Consider the following 19,734-nt stretch of genomic DNA (forward strand, 5'->3'; position numbering starts at 1 on the left):
AGACGTGTACTTTATTCGACCTACAACAAAGTGAGTACAAGTTAATAAAAGGTGTGCGGTGGGGCCGGTGCCCACTGGAGAGAGGCTGCGTGCGTGGTGCTGTGCCACAGGAGACTGAGAGTAGCCCAGAAGCTGCATGCATGGCTTGGCCTCGCTGCCCCCCCCCCTCTACAGAAGCCGTTGTATCGCGTCACCCGCTGTCTGCCTTTCCTGGTCGCTCATGCCTGGCGCTGTATCTCGTTACTTGTCAACAAGCACCAGGAAGTTACAGTCTCGATGTGTGGAGTGGAGCGCGCTGCACTTCTGCAGCCGCCGGCAGCCCGTTCTCACAAGCCCTGTCCGGCGGCGTGGGTGGTACGGCGGCGTGGTTCCTTTTGCCCATCTGCTGGCAGCCGTGGCCACCTTTCCTGCAAAGGGGATCTTGTCTGCCAGCTTTCTGTAAGTACCCTATTTGTAAAGAGCTTGGGGTTGGAAGTGGAAGTGGCACGAGAGGGTATTGGTGGACTGCGATTTTCGAACGCAGGCGGCAGAGCTGTATACCCGATGTACTTGATCCTGAGTTCTCTGTGAGTCTTCCTAGCGCCCGGGTGTCTAACGGGGGCAAATTTCTCGTCGGAAGTGGGAGGCAGACGAGGGGGGTCGCGTTACGGAACATAGAAGGAAGGCGCAACGGTGGCAGAATGATATAAACGGGGGTCGCCTCAGATCGCCCTGTCCTGCTTTTATTTGCATTTCAGACTTGTGTCATGAGCTCCAAGGGTCTCCTTGTGTAGACATTCTGATATTAAACATGTATGTCGCACTTAATGTCACGTGCTGTGCTGCTAGCCTTGCTGGCTTGCCCCGGGTCTCTGCATCAGACCCCAGGCAGACAGTGCTCTCATTTCGCCTCTCCCTGGCCTGACCTCACGCAGCCTAAAGACCGGAAGACGCTAAATCTCGCGCCGGCCACTGCGGCTTTATCAGGTTTCGCTGTAGCGGCCCCACCCAGTGGAGCAACATCTATGGGTATGGATAGTGGTAAAGGGCAAATGTATAATAATATATAATACTCCCCTTAGTGACGTGTATTCTTTCCTCTTGCATTTTCTGGCATTGCAATTTGGTGAAAGGTGAGCATTCTCTCAGTGCCATCATGGCCCCAGGCAATTCCAGGACAGAGTCCTGAATTTCTTACGCTTTGACAGAACAGCGCAAGGCTCATGTTCGTGATGGTGTGTAGTAAAATGAATGCGTAAAAATGTATGTGTAAACATTTTACGCATGCATTCCTCTCCACGCCATAGTTTTATTCTTTTGTATGGCAGAGAGGAGGCGGGGATCATAATTTACAATTCCGCTTCACCTTTGCTCTCCCCCATACAAGTGCATTTACGCAAGCATGTTATTTAGCAGCGCTGCAATTGCGCAATCTCATTGTCGCTTGGCCTAGTAAGATCGTTATTTATCGTTTATCTTCCCTCTGTTCCCCCTCCCTTGCCTCATCGCGCCTTGAAACACTAGTGTATAGGCGCAGTGTAAATGCTGTATCATATCATGTTCACGTTAGCATGCCGTGTATTCCTATGGAATCTGCCTACCTTTTACACCAGCAAAATGCAAGTGGACTCCACTGTAAACGCTGCCTGCCATGTAGAGTGCAAAAGGGTGGCGTAAAGGCCAGTTCGACTCCATTTTATGTCTCCCGTTTGAACCTAAATGATGAGAATGATGCCGAGGAGACCTATTTGCACCAAAGTTTTACATGTCACTAGGGTCCCAAAAAGTGGACATGAGGGACAAGATCTCTTAACAGTTCCTTGTGCTTGTCTTTTGAAGGCCCGACTGTTTCCAGCCGCGTTCCCAGGCACATTAGCTGAGCTTGAGCCAATCTCGTGACAGTTCGAGTTGATGCGAGGGTATAGGCTTCCGAAGTGCTGAGTCTACGTTCACACCCATGAGTTCTATATCTTCCAACGGTTCGAGTAGCAGTTGAGTCGGCAGTGAAGCGATAGCTTCTGCTGGGTTGAGCCATCATTCACGACGGTGAGTTTAATGTCTTCCAGCAGCTCAAGTCGTTTGCTCGCTAGAATGTCGAGCCTGTGGTTCCTGATGTTCCAGACGGTCTGTGGCAATGGGTTAATCCGGCGTCTGTGTGACTCAGAGTGCAGCAAGTGGTTTGAAGTTGTCTTTAGAGTGCCAAAAACAGCAGCACTGTGGTGTCTCAAAGGCATTGAAAGTGGTTTCCAGCTGCTGTTGGACTTTCATGTTGCTGAGAGGCCCAATCCGTGGCTCCAGGGCAAATTCAGTGCGTCTTGCTCTGCACTCCCAGTCCAGGGAGTTTGGTTGGCACCCTCAGGGCTTCATTCATCTCTACTGAGGAGACTGATTCCAGGGCAGCTGGCAGAGTGACATGCCTTGGAAGACCTCAGTCTTCACCTCTATGGCAGAGAACTCTGGAATGGACTGCACTCCCAACAGAGGTCCAAAGGTGTATTCTTCTTCTTCCTCGTGTCCAACGATGAATCATGGAAGGCGCGGGAGACCCCTTCATTATGAAGTAAAAAAGTTAGAGGGGATTGGTTCAAAGCAAACCTGGTGTAAACAGTCCAATCCCTGTTTTTGTAACAAGTGACACTTAGCCTCTGACATCAAACCCATAGTGCCATGTCCTCTAGGAAATGGAGTGTACAGCCCTGGTAGGAAACCAAGATAGCAGCACTCCTCTTCAAGCGCACCATCCCGTCTGTGGCTACTCTAGTATCACCCATTTCACGTGCTAGCTGATCTTAAGGGCCATCTGATGTGCATCACCCTCGTATGAGGCTGGCTTTGTTATGTCAGTGCTGTCTTTGAAGCATCAACCCCCTACTGACATCTCCTTCTGAGGGGCCGTGAGCCTTGAGGGGAGGTGTTACACTTCCTCTCATGGAATCAATAGAGACAGCATACTGGCAGCAGTGGAGACAGCCAGGCTAGATATGAATCCAAATTGCCCTCTGTAAAGACAAAGGAGGGGGGTGTCTGTACTTCCACTCTATATGGTAGAGGAGAGGCACAAAGGACCCCAGCCAAGATTCTCCATTGTGGTAGCAATGGACGAGCAATCAAGGCCTAGCTTCTCAGGAGGTGATGCGGGATGGTTCATAAGTACGGTGTAGTCCCCAAGCACCCACAAAGGAATGTCCGCACACTGTATCAGTTAAAACAGTCTTTATATAATTAATATTCATAGGTATATACAATATCACGATAACGCACTCTGCGCTCGGAAAATCAACAATGGTAAATATATACAGTTCTAAAGTGGTACCACAACGATTATTTGATCTCATTAAAGTGCATCAACTATACGGTCAAAATGTCACACAGATCAATAAAGAGGAAACCAGCAGTAGAGAGAGGAAGGAAAGCAAGATGGTTGAACAATTGGCAGAATACTGGTCACTACCGTTAAACACAGCTCTGTGTGGGGATCCACCCATCTGGGCAACCTGTAGAATAAAGATACAAGCCCTGTACATATATTGTTCACACTAGAGTCCCCAAAGTACCTGGCTTTGTAGCGTTCCTCGTCGGGGGAATCGACGGCTCTTCTTGAGTGACCTCCCTTTAAGGAAGGAGTCACGGGTCGTCGAACGTCCGACGGAGAACAGGTCGAGCGACGACGGTGAAGTGTCCGCGTCGTTCCTAGTGGTGCTCGTTGACGGGGAAGCGTAAACGTCCTGCAAGGAAGAGGCATGCAGGGCACCTCGGTGTCGATAGTTCTGGACCGCAAAGAGTTTGAAGAACTGTGGCCCAGCAAGGGCGTCGAGTCGTCGGCGTCTCTGTGGTCTTTGGGTGGCGGGAAACCCACCGGCGGATGCTCCTCGGCGTGTCGACGGTCAGGCCTTCTCCAGCAGGATACAGCGGCGGCGATGCAGAGAGTGTCCTTGGATCAATGAAGTTCTTAGACAAACGGGAGCACGGCGGCTCCAGTCGGTGACAGCGGTCGTCGACAGTGGCGGACAACAGTCTGGGTGCTTCTCCTTGTGATTCCGCGGTGGTCCCCTTCTCGGGTCGGCAGTCTGTCGAAGGTCTGTCTATCAGGGAGCTTTGGCAAAGATCTGCTGGTGCACGATGGTCCCTCGTAGCTCGGGAAGAGGGCGCCTTACCAGGTCCTCTCTGGGTCAGTCCTTGGAGACACAGCAGCTTTCAGATTGTGAAGGAGAGCAACAGCAATTCTTCTCGTCCAGCAGGGCTTCAAGGTTAAGCTTCACTCCAGTTACTCGTCGTAGTGGACTTCAGCTTCTGAACACGCTTCCTAGCAGTGAGAGGTCCCCAGATATACTGTTGATCTCCCATTCATTCCGCTGGGTCATACTCAAGCATCCAATCACGACTAAGGGCATTCAGGCAGGCAGCCAATCAGGCACATGGTGCATTCAGGCCATTCACTTCTCTCCAGACACTCACAAGTTATGTTTATTGGGACAAGTACCGAGCCATTCAACACTCCATACTGCATTCATACCGGTTTCGGGCAGGGCTGTCTCAGTCATTGTGTCAACCACCAGATACTAGACACCCACAACATAGAATGCGTATTCTTCACACACTCCATTCACCCAGGTCCCACCCACAGCCGTAACCACAACATACAGTCGTTGAGAAGCCCCCAGCCAGTCTTGTCGGCACTTCCCCACACTACCATATATGGAACTTCCACCCAACAGCCAGTCAGGGGGAAGGGACAGAGTCAGGGCTTCCCAGGACTTGGGAAGATCAAGGTAACAGGTGATGGAAGGCAAGAGGCCATGGGGGCCATTTTGTCTCCATCAGGAATCTACAGATTCCAATGACCGGGCCTGGACATCCCAAAATCGAGGACGCTCAGGCACCAGTCATTTCAGCACAGAGCTGCCACCAGCCCGTACCCTGCTCTGTGGGTCACACACAAGTGCCAAAAAACATACACTAGGGGCAAAGGGTTGCACCCCTACCCATGGGTGCCATAAGGGTATCCCATGGGTCTGTTTACCAAACCAAAAGAGAGAGCTGCACCGCCAGGAGTCCCACATGAACTCCTGTGCGGAAAACACGACAGAACACACGATAAAAAGCAGTACAGGACAAGGATACGGAGGCCCCGTCCCTCCGATTCATTTCCAGCATCACACCCTGACACAGCTGGGCCTGGGCTCAAAGGGTTGGCATTTCCATGAAATCCAATTTTTGTGGCTCTCATAATTGTGTGCTCTGTCACAGTTTGCCGAATGACTCACAGAGTCTTGCTCTATTTTCAAAAGTTTTATTGTCAAACACAGTGAAAGTATGGTTTGGGTCTTTGAGAAATCATTAGATTGCAGGACAGACAGGCAATTTGTTGATGAAAAGGTAGCAGCTGGGAAAGGTGTCTCGGAAGTGGTGCTAGTGCCAACACTTTCTCTTTCATCTCACTGGGGATTCCTACCTTACCATTTAGTCTTTTGAGCACAGTAACCTCTACTGTTTATTCTCTGCCTTGGTCCAAGCAGGAGTCTCTGAGATGCTGACTGTCTATCTCCCTCAGGAACGTCCTATTTGTCTCTTCACTACCAATGATGCTAGTAGTAGAGGGTGGTGTATATGTTCCTTCTGATCTGCTAGCCCTCTACCACTTAGCTACTCTATTCCTTCCCCTACTCTCTTCCTTCCTGCCAACTCCACCAACCCTCTCTCCTCCCCACATCTCTCTCTCTCTCTCTCTCTCTCTCTCTGATTTTACTACCTTTCTCCCGGGCCAGGAGGATAGCTCAGTGGCAATGTGTTTCTCTTGGAAGCAAGATAACGCAGAGCAACACATGTTTGAATCCCAGGCTGTCCTTAAAGTCCGGTCTATGGTAATTCGTGTGTTGCAAAAGATCAATTAATGAATTCCCTACCACTCTTCACTCTACCTTCTCCACACTACTGTTACTCTTCCTTATCTACTATTACAACTACAACTGCCCTCACTAGTAACTCCCTCACTCTCTACTACAACTGCTTTTTCTACTTTTTGGCTCCTCTCACTATTACTACCAATACTCTGCTTACTACTACTACTGCCATGGTTTCTCTTACTACTACCCTCTCACCACACCTTTCTCCTGGAGTGATCACTTTCTCCTTTCCTCCCAGCTCACCTTGTCAACCTCTCAGGCCAAGCCATCACCTGCACTGCCATCTACCTTCTCGGTTATCCGACCCATGAGGCATGTGTCAGTTGAGGCTTTCGCCGCCACTTTCTCACCCCTCACCCCCTTTGGCTGACTCACACCCTGACACTGCCCTTTCCATGCTCCACTCTGCTATTTCTGATGCTCTTGATGTTCTTCCGCTTGAATCCCAAAGCCAAGTGCAACTCCTGCTATGACTCAGACCTCATCACCCTCAAACGCAAGTGCAGGGTGGCTGAGAGGAAATGGCGTGATTCCTGTACATCCTCTGACCAACTGACTTGCTGCCTGCTCCAAAGACAATACCGGCTCTCTGTCCACACCAAGAAGAGAGCCCTCTTCAAACCCTGCATCTCTGCAGCATCCAATAACTCGTCCGAACCTTTTAAAATCTGCAAAGAGCTGGCCAATCCTGCTGCATTCATTACCTCTCCTATCCACTCCCAGGCCATCTGCATGGCCCTGGCTTCTCATTTCATCTTTAAAACTCAGGACATCCTGTCCTCCCCCTCTTCCTCTCCTCCTCCCCCGGCCCTTCTTTGGCCTCCCCTTTTGCCCCCTTCTCTGCCTTTCCCCTGTTCTCCCTTGACAAGGTTTCTAGTGAAGTCCAATCTATGAAAGTCTCATCAAAACAGGTTCTCCCCTGTTCCTCTAAAACCACCAAGAACCACATTGACACCCTGGCTCCTGCTTTGGCTGACTTCTGCAACCACTCCTTTGCCACTGTAGTCTTCACTTCCACCCTGAAGCATTCCCTTGTGCACCCTCTTCTTAAGAAAACCTCTGCCGACCCTTCCTGCCCGGCTAACTATCACCCAATCTGCATCACTCCTTTCCTGGGCAAACGCCCGGAAAAGCTGGCCATCTTCCAGCTTAATCCACACACCGAATCTGTTGGTTGTCTCCATGATCATCATATAGCACGGAAACTGCTATACCTGAACATCCGTGAAGGCCTGCTCTCCAACCTCGATTCTCACACCCTCAGTGTTCTCATCTTACTTGATCTCTCTTCTGCCTTTGACACGGTCAACCATGCCATCCTGCTGAACCGTCTCCGTGATAACCTGGGTATCACCGATCAGGCCCTGGATTGGCTGACTTCTTTCCTCTCAGATCAAACCACCCAGGTCCAACTCCTCTCCTCTATCTCTATCTCTACCTGTGGTGTTCCCCAGGGGTCTAACCTCTCTCCCTGGCTGTTCAATCAAAACCTGGCACTTCTTGCCCACCTCATTGCCGCTCTCTGTCCCAACTTTCAGTGCTATGCGGACAACACTCAACTCATTTTCAGGCTCCTCTCATCTCTGACTGTCTGTCTGCTATGCAGGAGTGGTGTGCCGCCAATAATCTCTGGCTTAATGCGAGTAAGAGTGAGATTCTCCTCATCGGCACACCTGCTCCCTCCTTTCCTATCACTCTCTGGCTGGCCTCTCTTGGCCCTCTTCCTGCTCCAACCTGTGAGGCTAAAAACCTTGTGGTCATCTTCGACTCCACACGCTCCTTTTCTCCTCATATTTATGACATCTCTAAGAAGTCACACTACCAGCTGCACCTCCTAAAAGGTATTGTTCCTTTCCTCTCCTTCCCCCAGAAGCTCATTGTCTCCAGATCTCTGGTTCCCTCTAGGCTGGACTACTGCAACAGTTCTTTCTAAATCTGCCTGCCTCTACTCTCCACCCTCTGCAACTCATCCAAAACAGGACTGCAAGACTTGTCCTTGGCCCCACCCCAGGGATTGTATCTCTCCAGGACTGAAATCTCTGCATTGGCTGCCAGTGGCTGCAAGGTTTAAGTTCATAACCGTCTGCATTGTCCACAAGGCCTTCTGGGGCCTGGGGCCTCGGTACCTTCAACTCTCTCTACCTAAATATCTTCCTTCTCGAACCCTACGCTCATCCGCCTCCAAATCCCTCAGGGTCAGTCACTTCTCCAAGCAACGAGTTGGTGGTAGATCTCTTTCTTCAGCTGGGGCCTCCCTCTGGAACAGCCTCCCTGGCTCTCTGAAACTTGAGGAGAAGCATATCCAGTTCTGGAAGCACCTCAAGACCTTCCTCTTTGCTTCTGCCTTCTCCCCTCCTCTCCCCTGCTGATCTCCTGGCTGAAACTGAAATGGCACTGGTCACCTGGCTACCCTCTGTTCTTGGGCCCAGGTCCCCTCCCTGCCAGTTGCACACCCGCACTGGCCCCTGGCACCCCCCTGCACTCGGGGGCTGTTTCTGTTTCCCTACAGCCCCCTACCAGAACCTGATGCCTGCACTTACCCCTGCACTTGCCACCACTTAGCTGCACTTCTTATTTATTGTATTTATTGGTTTTTATTTATTTCATGGAATCGTAGGAAAATTACGCTCTCAAAAGTACAACAGCCGAAAAAGCCAACTTTTTTTTTTACCCCCCCTTACACCACTTATATATGTGGGGGGTATAGAATATATTATTAATATAGCGGGAGTGCAGGGGTCTCCCCCCTTATATATATGTGGTGTGAAGGGGTTTAAAAAAAAGTCAGCATTTTTGGCCCTCGCAATAATCACATAGATCCTATTTTATTGTTATCCTGTGTACTGCACTGCCCCCTCCACTTTCCCCTTCGCACTTTTCTCTCTCCTGACTCCCCTAGACTTGCACGATCTCAATGTCACCTGGCCTAGTAAGATTGGTGTCTCTGTCTTCCCTCTATTCCCCCTCCCTTGCCTCATTGCACCTTGAAACACCTGCGTATAGGTGTGTTATAAATGCCATATCATATCATATCATACCAGCCCTACAGATAAGTGGCGTATCAGCCACTTTTACTCCCTAAAAATAGGCAAATACTCCCAAAAAACTAAAATAGGGAGACAAAATACCCTCAACAAAAAATTGGCAAATGGACACATATGACCTTTTGCCCCTGTTTTCACAGAGCTCCATGGATATGTTTGGACAAGCAGTGCATGAAGTACCACAGGAGGAAATTGCTATTATTACAGCCTGATCTTAAGACATAAACATTTATCTTTGAATGTGCGTGAATAACCAGGTGCAAAGAAATAATTATTACAAAAACATTTACGTTTTCCAGTTAAAACATTGTTTTACTCGCTTATAAAATACTCTAATGGGAAATGGACTTACATTTCTACTCCCTAAAACATCATTTTGCTCCAACCTTTAATAAATAGGGAGTAAAATATTCCCACTTCACAATCTTATCTGTAGTACTGACTACAATATCACTGCTCTTCTCACTACTGCTACGACTACCAGTGTTTTACTCACTACTACTAACACTGCTGCTCTCCTGCCCACAAAACTCAGGGATATGGTGCCCTGCTCACCCTTTGACTACCCCCACTCTCATACCCTCCCCACTTCTCGACTAAGCCCTGTGTCTTGCACCCCACTTCTACCCCCTCTCTACTAGCCTACCTCTCTCTATCAACTCATTCACATTAGCTACTGTAGTCATTACTCTCCAGCTATCTCCCACACTGTCTTCTATCTTTCTCTCACTCCCACCACCTAAACGTCCCCCTCTCCAATTTCTACAACCACAAAAGTGATGGGTGGATGGTTTTGAATGAATCTGTACCACTGGCATTGCTCTGGGCAACCTTCCACACCACTGTTTTTTAGCCTGTCTGCGCCTTTGCAAAAGGGATCCAGCCATATGCAAATCAGTCTGGTACTGCCACCAATGGTAGCAGCCAAGCCCGAACTGCTAGGCCAGGTCCCCTCTGCATGGAAACACAAGCAACTCCAGACATGTTTCAGCCTTGTTCGCCTCCTCAGTGAGGTGCAGCCTGGTCCCCTTGCTGAAAAACAATGGTCTGGAGGTTTGCCCAGAGCATTGCCCGTGGTTATGATTAATTCAAAACCTTCCAGCCATCACCTTTCTGTTTTGCTAAAGTCACCCCAAGTGGGACGGGTATGCCGAGACGTGGGTCCCGAGTCTGCCGGGCCTAGAGACCCAAGCTACTCCTCACTGATGACGCCCAACAAGGCTGAAACATGTCTGGGGATACTTGTGGTCTCGTGCAGAAGGGATGTGCAAGCAGGTTTTTCCCCTTCTGCCCTGCTCACCCTTTGACTACCCCCACTCTCATACCCTCCCCACTTCTCGACTAAGCCCTGTGTCTTGCACCCCACTTCTACACCCTCTCTACTAGCCTACCTCTCTCTATCAACTCATTCACATTAGCTACTGTAGTCTTACTCTCCAGCTATCTCCCACACTGTCTTCTATCTTTCTCTCACTCCCACCACCTAAACGTCCCCCTCTCCAATTTCTACAACCACAAAAGTGATGGGTGGAAGGTTTTGAATGAATCTGTACCACTGGCATTGCTCTGGGCAACCTTCCACACCACTGTTTTTTAGCCTGTCTGCGCCTTTGCAAAAGGGGTCCAGCCATATGCAAATCAGTCTGGTACTGCCACCAATGGTAGCAGCCAAGCCCGAACTGCTAGGCCAGGTCCCCTCTGCATGGAAACACAAGCAACTCCAGACATGTTTCAGCCTTGTTCGCCTCCTCAGTGAGGTGCAGCCTGGTCCCCTTGCTGAAAAACGATGGTCTGGAGGGTTGCTCAGGGCTTTGCCCGTGGTTATGATTAATTCAAAACCTTCCAGCCATCACCTTTATGTTTTGCTAAAGTAACCTGAGTGGGACGGGTATGCCCAGACGTGGGCCCCGAGTCTGCCGGGCCTAGAGACCCAAGCTACTCCTCACTGACCAGCCCGAACTGCTAGGTCACATCCCTTCTGCACCAGACCACAAGCATCCCCAAACATGTTTCAGCCTTGTTGGGCCTCATCAGTGAGGAGTAGCTTTGGTCTCTAGGCCCAGCAGGCACGGGACCCACGTCTGGGCATACCCGTCCCACTCGAGGTGACATAGCAAAAACAAATAGGTGATGGCTAGAAGGTTTAGAATTAATCTTAACCTCTGGCATTGCTCTGGGCAACCCTCCAGACCATTGTACCTCGCCTGCCAAACCATTACAGAAGGGGAAAGACCATATGCAAATCAGACTTGGCCCCACCCCAAAAGGGGCAGTCCAGCCCAAACTGCTAGGTCACATCCCTTCTGCACGAGACCACAAGCATCCCCAAACAGGTTTCGGCCTTGTTGGGCCTCATCAGGGAGGAGTAGCTTGGGTCTCTAGGCCCAGCAGGCACGGGACCCATGTATGGGCATACACTTGCCACTCAGAGTGACATAGCAAAAACAAAGAGGTGATGGCTAGAAGGTTTAGAATGAATCTTAACCTCTGGCATTGCTCTGGGCAACCCTCCAGACCATTGTTCTTCACCTGCCAAGCCATTACAGAAGGGGAAAGACCATATTCAAATCAGGCATGCCCCCCCCCCAAAAGGGGCAGTCCACCCCGAACTGCTAGGTTACATCCCTGTGCATGAAACCACAAGCATCCCCAAACATTTTTTGGCCTTGTAGGGCCTCATCAGTGAGGAGTAGCTTGGGTCTCTAGGCCCAGCAGGCACGGGACCCACATCTGGGCATACCTGTCCCACTCGGGGTGACATAGCAAAAGCAAAGAGGGGATGGCTGGAAGGTTTAGAATGAATCTTAACTTATGGCCTTGCTCTGGGCAACCCTCTAGACCATTGTTCTTCTCCTGCCAAGCCATTAAAGAAGGGGAAAGACCATATGCAAATCAGGCTTGGCCCCACTCCAAAAGGAGCAGTCCAGCCCGAACTGCTAGGTCACATCGTGCAGAACAACACCAACAGGAACACCATGATCAGAACCAATATCTTCACCAGTGCCCCAAGCCAGGATGGTGCCCAAGAAAACAGTGTATCAAACCAATCTTCGGCCTGTACAGCTACTTCACTCTCCATTCCAGTCTTCTTGTGCAAGGCCCCTATGATGTGGGTCAATGATCCATTCTTCGCATCATTTGTGGGTGCATATGTGCAGCAAGACAACCCAATCTTTTCACACGCACCAATGTCCATCGTTGTCAGGAGATCCAAGATGTACCGGTTCAGAAAGCCCCATTAACCGGATCACCCTCAGCTCACTCTTGATAGCGTTGAGGCATTGTTCAGTATCTTTCGCCAACTGAATAACTTCACACCGAACAACCTTCAACAACTTGGTATTCGCAACAACCTGTATTCTTGGAGTCAAGAGCGATGCAAAGAAAACTTCTGTTTTAGTGTACAACCGATATTTGTCTGGAATTGCTTTGAGCAGCTTGGACGATTCTTCCGATTAATCGTTCGGTCTTCTCTTTCTCAACTTCACCGACCGCCTCTTCTTCTTCATCTGGGGGGTTTGGTCAGAAGGTGACATAGATTGCAACACCTCATGTTTAGATGCTATTGTCAAGTTTACCCCTGGCACCACCAGGATAGCAGAATGCAAAGTTGTTAGTGCACATGTACCTCACCAAGAAGGTGGAACATGCAGGTATGCATGTTGGCCACATGCCTAGTACATGTCGATTAATTCTGTTGTTCTTTTTGCAAGATCTGGAATGAACATTGTTAATGGCTACTGGAACAGTTCCGTGCCCTCGAAAACAAAACTGATGTCCATCTCCTGGTTGTACTTTTATTGGATTCTCATGCTTCAATCCATGTTGATCTAGGTATGTGTGCAGTCCATATTGGGAAACAGTTCTTATTGATGTTCCATATAACTTCTTCTCTGAACCCTGCAAACCGACTGCTGCATAGTTCACGACTGCTTTCTCACATCTGTTTGATACGAACAACACTGCTTCCGATTTTAACATGGGTGGTGGCTTGCACTGAGGGGCACTATTGTCCTTGGCACATTTCGCTCCATCTCTGTCCATTAACACCACTTGTACCATGTGCCCTTGTAATGCACTGTGAACCCGACACAGCGCTCACTGTACTAAGCACTAGTCCTCTAAGGGCAATGGGCCTCATTACGAGTGCGGCGGTAGGGGGTTAACGGCACCGGTAAGGATGCCGGTGCCGTTAACCCCACACCGCTGCATTCCGAGGTCCCTTAGCGGATCCCACTAAGGCCGGCTGGTTTTACCAGCCGCCCTTAGCGGTAGCCGCTAAGGGACCAGGGAGCTAATAACGGGGCCCATTCCGACTACCCGGACAATGGCTACCTCCAAACTCGTAATGAGGCCCATAATATCTCTTGGGGTACTAACATTTAGGGTGCCCCAGACGTTTGGGGGATGAGGCAAAACAACTCGTGTTGTACCCCTGTTTCCCTACTAAGTTCATGTGGCATATTATTAAATTCTGGGTAGTGCACAATAGACATTATGGGCCTCATTACAAGGTTGGTGGAATGGGTTTACCGGCACCGCTAATGGTGCCGGTAAACCCATTCCGCCCTATTACGAGGTTCCCTTGCGGAACCCGGACAGAATGTCTGGTAAGACCAGACGTTCTTTGCGGGTCCCGCATGGGGACCAAGGAGCTAACCGTTATTAGCTCCATCCCCATTCCCATTAAGCCCTATGGGGGCTCGAATGGGAATGGGGAATGGTTTTGTGAATGAGGAATTACTGGGTCCTCCAAGGTTGGAATGACCCGGTAATTCCTCATTCATAGACACGATTTTGGAGGCAGCCATGGCGCTAATAGCACCATGGCTACCTCCAAACTCGAAATGAGGCCAATTGAATCAAACACTACACCTTTTATTGGTTATATTCATTTTCTTCCTCTAACTGCCTCCTCACTCGCATTCTTAAATTTCATATGAGAGTATTGTGTATTGTCATCCGCTTGCAAATGACCACTGTAGTTAAATATTCATCACACAAACACAAAACTGCATAATAGTGGAAGCAATATCGTAGTACAACTTTGTTCTGAACAATAATTTTAAAACCATTAAAAAGCATATTTCCTTACATGAGGTCCAAATACTTCTTTAAAGGAAAGAAATAGGAAAATGAAGAAAAACAAAAATCCACTTAGTGACCACTAAAATGCAGTTCTTGCTGTAATCAGCTGAACCCCTGTCTCAAAAGAATACACGTACATTTAAAAACACTCAGATAAAATGCTTTCCTAACATCAGACAAATGCACCCAATGTCTCAATTATTTTACCTTAACAGCAAGGGGAGTAGCATACACCACTGTGTATGGGGCATTGTAACGGGTTCACTCCACCTTCTAGTAATGTTTTTTACATAATATTTATCATTAGGAAACAACTGCAATGGTGGCGAGCTCACAGATTCTAGTGCAGTGCTGGTATCAGTTTCTTCTGACCGTCGTGGAGTAATCTGTTGAGAAAGGTATTTAATACACTTTGTTAACTGTGTTAAATACGAATGGAATTCATCCCCCATGGACATAGCCCTGTGAGCATCTGAAACACTACGCACAGGGGATAGCGGCATGTGCATATGTCTCCCTGTCACTATTTCATGAGGGGGCACAGTGGTGGTCTTTACTGGGCTGAGTCCTCAAACTGAACAAGGCCAAAGGGAGACAATGCATCCAGTTCCTTTTCAGTGTTGCACAGAGCTTTGATAATTTAGTCTTCAGCAATCCATTCATCCGTTCTACAATCCTGTTGGCCGGAGGGTGTAAATGGACTACAGTTTTTGCTTGATTCTCAAAAGAGCTGCAATCTCCTTGAATAGCTCATTAAAGCAGTGGGTGCTATTGTCACTTTTAAAAGTATTGCAGAGTCCCCATCTGGAAAACGCTTCGCTTACCAAAAATATGGCAGCCAATTTGGCATCAGTATGTATGCATGGACCAGCCTCAATCCAACGGGAGAAAGGACAAACTACCACTATCAAATAGCCATCAGAATTACGCCTCTGTCCCATGTCAGCAAAATCAATCTGCAAATCACTGAATGGACCAATTGGCCATGGCACGGTACCCTTCAATGTCTTTAATGTTTGCCGTCTACTGTATGTCTGGCACACTACACAACTAGATGTAAACTTGGATAACAATTTCTGAATATTGGGCACATACCAATCCTCTTGGAGATCTGCTGCAATATGCTGTTTTGATAAATGGGAAGGGTAGTGAAGTTGATCAAATCCCACCATCGCCAGTGCTTGGGGCATCACTACCTTCTTGTACTTGTTTATCTCCATACCAAATCAGTTAGAGATTGTACACACCCTCTCCTTTCCCACACCAACCTCTCACTCTCTGGCGCATGTCCTTGAATCTCAATAATTGTGACCACAGAGGGCCATATATGGAACTTGCAACTGCACATACACAAGAACAGAACGTTCAGGAATGTCTTGGAGCACAAATACGCAGCCTGTTTGGTCGCCGTGTCTGCTGCTTGATTGCTGAGAGAAACAAAATCTTCACCATTCGTATGAGTGGCGCATTTGACTACTGTGGTGAAAAAAGACTCAGAGAGAGCTGCAATTAGTCGATCTAACAATGCTGCATGATGCACTGGAGACCCATCCTCCCTACGGAACCCCCTTTGCATCCATCTTGACAATACTAAATGAACTGTAGTTGTGATGTATGCCGAGTCAGAATAAATTGTTACTTGGCACCCTTGTGCTGCCTCGAGTGCTTCAATGAAAGCAATTAACTCTGTGGCTTTTGCAGAATGATAACCCGGAAGCCTCTGAGTCAGGAAAACTTTATATTCTCCATTCACCAACCGCACCACTGGTGCCCCAGTATGCCTCTGACCAGTCTCTTGATCATAGTTGATGACCCATCAACGAAAAACACATGTCCATCATCTGAGGCATAATCGTGTACCTTAGGGATACCATCCTCTGGACCCTCATAGCTAGTGCAGTCATGCACCTCATCATTATCAGTGATAGGCTCAGTCAAGAAGGTAGCTGGATTCACTCTTTTACAATGAACAATATGAATGGATCGGCTTAAAAGAATCACTTCATTTGCTGAAGACCTTTGAGTGGTCAAGGTGGATTTAGATCTCTCTAATATTGCAAAAATGGCGTGTTCCACGTACAAAGTTAATGAACACCGAATGGCAATGGTTGCAGATTTCTCAAGAGCGAAGGCAGCAGCAGCAAACGCCTGTTTGTCCCGAAATTGTCCTTGCATAACAGAATCCAACATGATGCTGTAATAAGCCAGGGGTTTATGACACATTGTGCTGTGCTGTGTCAATACGGCAGTCATCTGCCCATCAGAATACGAGAAGAGGTAAAACTCTTAGGTATAATCAGGTGTGGCCAGGACAGGGGCAGTAGAAATGATGTCCTTGCATTTCTAACATGTGCATATCTTAAACTGTCACTGGTTGTGGGGTAGCACACACTGCTGCCATGTGCTCTGTGGTTACTCTTTTACCATTTACCAAAATCAACTATTCCAAATACAACACCTCTTGTTGGCAATATTGCAATTTTGCTCTGTACACCTTGTACCCCTTGTCAGCCAGCAATTTCAACAGAACAAAAGAATCCTCTTTGCACTGCCACTCTGTAATGCTACATACCAGCAAGTCATCCACATATTGAATTAAAGTACTGGGGACAACAATGTTGCCCGAATCCTCATGCAGCACCCTATTAAAGATACTTGGGGACTCACAGTACCCCTGAGGAAGCCTTGTATGTTGGAATCGGCCAGTGGCAAATATAAATGTGGTTAGATACTGCAAATAAGGGTCTAAGGGGTACTGAGAAGAAAGCATTCTTCAAGTCCACCACAGTAAAATGTATGGCTTCAACTGGTACATTGCATAGTATGGTAGCAGGATTTGGAACCCCTAGACAATTTTGCCTGTACAATGTTTTTGAGGGGACGTAAACCCTGAATCATTCACCAAGTAGCTTTCTTCACTGAGTAAATAGCTGTATTACAGGGTGAGTTAGATGGTACTATTATTCCCTGATACCTAAGTGTCATGATGGTGTCATATATTCCCTCCTATGCTGCCTTTGATAAAGGGTATTGTTTCACTGAAGGTAACATGGCGACAGGTTTCAAAGTAATACGCATTGGCGCAACATGTCGTAAGAGCCCCCCATCATGGGGATTACTTGCCCATAACTTGTCAGGTACTTGAGACAAATCTCTAGAAGCAAAAGCGGGAACATTCCTTACCAATAACATAGGACAAGTAACATGTTAGTACTGTATCATGGTCTCACAGGGGACACATGCTTCCAAGATGACCTCCCCTAAATTTTCTCTGTTCTCAAGTAAGTCCTCATCTGAGACACTTTTCATCGGAAGGGTTGGGTCAATACACAAAACTGTACACCACTCCCCTTTGTTTGAATCAACTGCTATCAGCACAATTCTGTCTTCTGCCACTAAAACGACCTCAATGTCCAGTTCAATGATAGTTCCTGCAAAAGGAACTCAGATGGTACTCACCAATATTTGTTTTCCACCAGTGGTATTGCACTAAGAAATATGGTAATGCCATATAAGAACAAATCTAGGGCCACCGATATTCCTCTTGCGGTAGATTCAGTGCATGTAAGGTCAACATTACCCTCACAGCACACATGCCAGGTGTTGAACAGACCACACCCATTTCCATGAACAAGATGGTCATGTTGAGCTTATTCAAAATATCTCTCCCTAACAGGTTATTCAGATTTACGGTAGAGTACAGCAAGGGGGCCCACACGTATCTACCCCATATCTTGTTAGGTAATTTCTTTGTGAAAGGAACCGATTGCACTGTCCCAGAGAAGCCCTGCATTTCCATAACCTCACCTGACAAAGGGAATCTTCCTTCACTGATACACAATTTGGTTGCACCTGTATCTACCATAAAAATGAATGCTTTATTTCCTATCTCCTTGCGCAACAAGTGTTCCTCTTCTGGGTCAGCGGTGACCGATAGGACTGGGCACACTAAGGCTCTCTGTGGGCTGTCCTTGTCTGGTTGCATATTCATCTCTGGGAAGATGAATGGTTTCCCCAGACCACTGTGACCCCTAGATTAAGTGTCACTGTACCACCAGGAATGGTAGTATTGTTCGGAATATGAGGGCTATGTTGTTGCCCTGGATGTTCTGTATAAGATGCTAAATTACTAGAACCCGGGGTTGGTATCTAGGGAAAGGATGGTGGGGGAGCAGGTGGGGGAACGGGCACTGACGCACCGTATGGGGCAGATGGAGGTAACTGTCTGTATGTCTAGGGGTGCGTGACTGGGCCTCCCTGAGGGTACTGATACATCTGTTGTTGAGGATACACATGTTTGTCTACTCCTACATTCCCTCAAAAAATGACCCATTCACCCACATGTCAAACATTGACCCGCTCCTCCTCCCCATGGTCCTATCCCTCTGAATCCCCCTTTTCCCCTCTGGCATGAGAAACCCCCCCCCCCTCTTCCCTGCTGAAATCCCCCTGGAAACCCTTCTTGATACTGAGGCTGATACCCACCTGCCCACTTGTTTTCTCCTCCTCATGCAGGTGCCGCATGCACATCAGCCTGAATTGCCCTGAAATCTCACAGAACATTCTGTCTGCACTATTGCTACAGCCCCTAGCAACGCAACTCTCGCTAACTTCTTTTGAACCCGTTTTACTTTCTCTGCTTGTGCTTGCTGCTCAGTTTCTTTCTCCTTTTATTTCAACCGTTTACAATGATGGATAATAAAAGACTGAATTTCCGCCCAACCTTTGCCTGAATCCCCACTATCTTATCAAGCGCCTCCTGTACCTCCTTCAGGAGGCCTCTTTTTAATCCCACAAATCTCTCAACTCTGCCCACCACACCTCTTGTACATGCAATATATGTTGGGTAGGGTCCTCATCATCACGCATCGTTCTTTGCATGTTCGAGAGGAAATCAGGCGTATCGGGGTAAGCACGCCGCAGTGCTGCCCAAACCTGAGGCCTGACATTGTTAAAGTGTGCCCCATCATGGCTATCGTCCCCCACCTTCACACCCAGATACCCAGCTTCAGCCCATATGTCAACAGTCTGATCTCCCAAAATCGACACAAACAAACTTTTCAAATCTCCTACAGCCAAGGTAGTACCAGCTGTATGCTTCTCAAATGCATATATCCACTTCCCTGCCACAGCCGTAAGGGATGGGAGTGCCTTTATAAGGTTGTTTTTATCCATATGTGCCCATTGTATGTACTGCACTCTTCCTGCTTCCTTATGCAATAGTGAAAACTGTGCTCCTACTGTCGTCCCAACTTTCTTCTTTCCCATCACTGGCCTCTTAGCTACTGCCATCCATCCAAATCTATTTCATAGCCTAGGTCCCCACAAGCTCTCAACTCACAGAGAAATCACAGGTGGCTGCCCTTCCCCTTCCACCTCATTAACTGTATCCCACTCATCTTCACCTTCATGTGTATAATCATGCTCTTCATCCAACCTCGCCACGCCACAATCCATGCTTTCCTCTCGTCTCCTCTGATCTTCCCTCTCTTTCTCTATATGCACATCCTTAATAGCTGTACTATCTATCCGAAATAAAATATCTCCTGCCTTCCATTCATCCCTTCTTATGGAGGTCCACTGTCCACTCCTCCTCTCTATTTTTAGTCACGCCAATCCACCCTCCACCTTCCTTAGTGCAGCTACCAGTTCCTTTTGTGGTTTCGTATCATTTCCCTCTAATCCTTTACCCCTCACAGCAGTTGATGCAGTACGGTTTG

At 48.2% G+C, this 19,734-nt stretch overlaps 1 protein-coding gene across 1 annotated transcript in view; it reads left to right on the forward strand.

Annotated features, from left to right (window-relative positions):
* Positions 1 to 255: 255 nt before the first annotated feature.
* The window catches only part of PIK3R6 (phosphoinositide-3-kinase regulatory subunit 6), a 409,768-nt gene continuing 390,289 nt past the window's right edge, over positions 256 to 19,734 (forward strand). Inside the window, exon 1 of the mRNA XM_069654586.1 lies at positions 256 to 438. The gene's annotated coding sequence lies outside the window, so the exon portion shown is untranslated. The remainder of the gene's footprint in view (positions 439 to 19,734) is intronic.

This window comes from Ambystoma mexicanum, chromosome 3q (genome assembly GCF_040938575.1).
Source record: "Ambystoma mexicanum isolate Mex_15411 chromosome 3q, UKY_AmexF1_1, whole genome shotgun sequence".
Lineage (NCBI taxonomy): Eukaryota > Metazoa > Chordata > Amphibia > Caudata > Ambystomatidae > Ambystoma > Ambystoma mexicanum.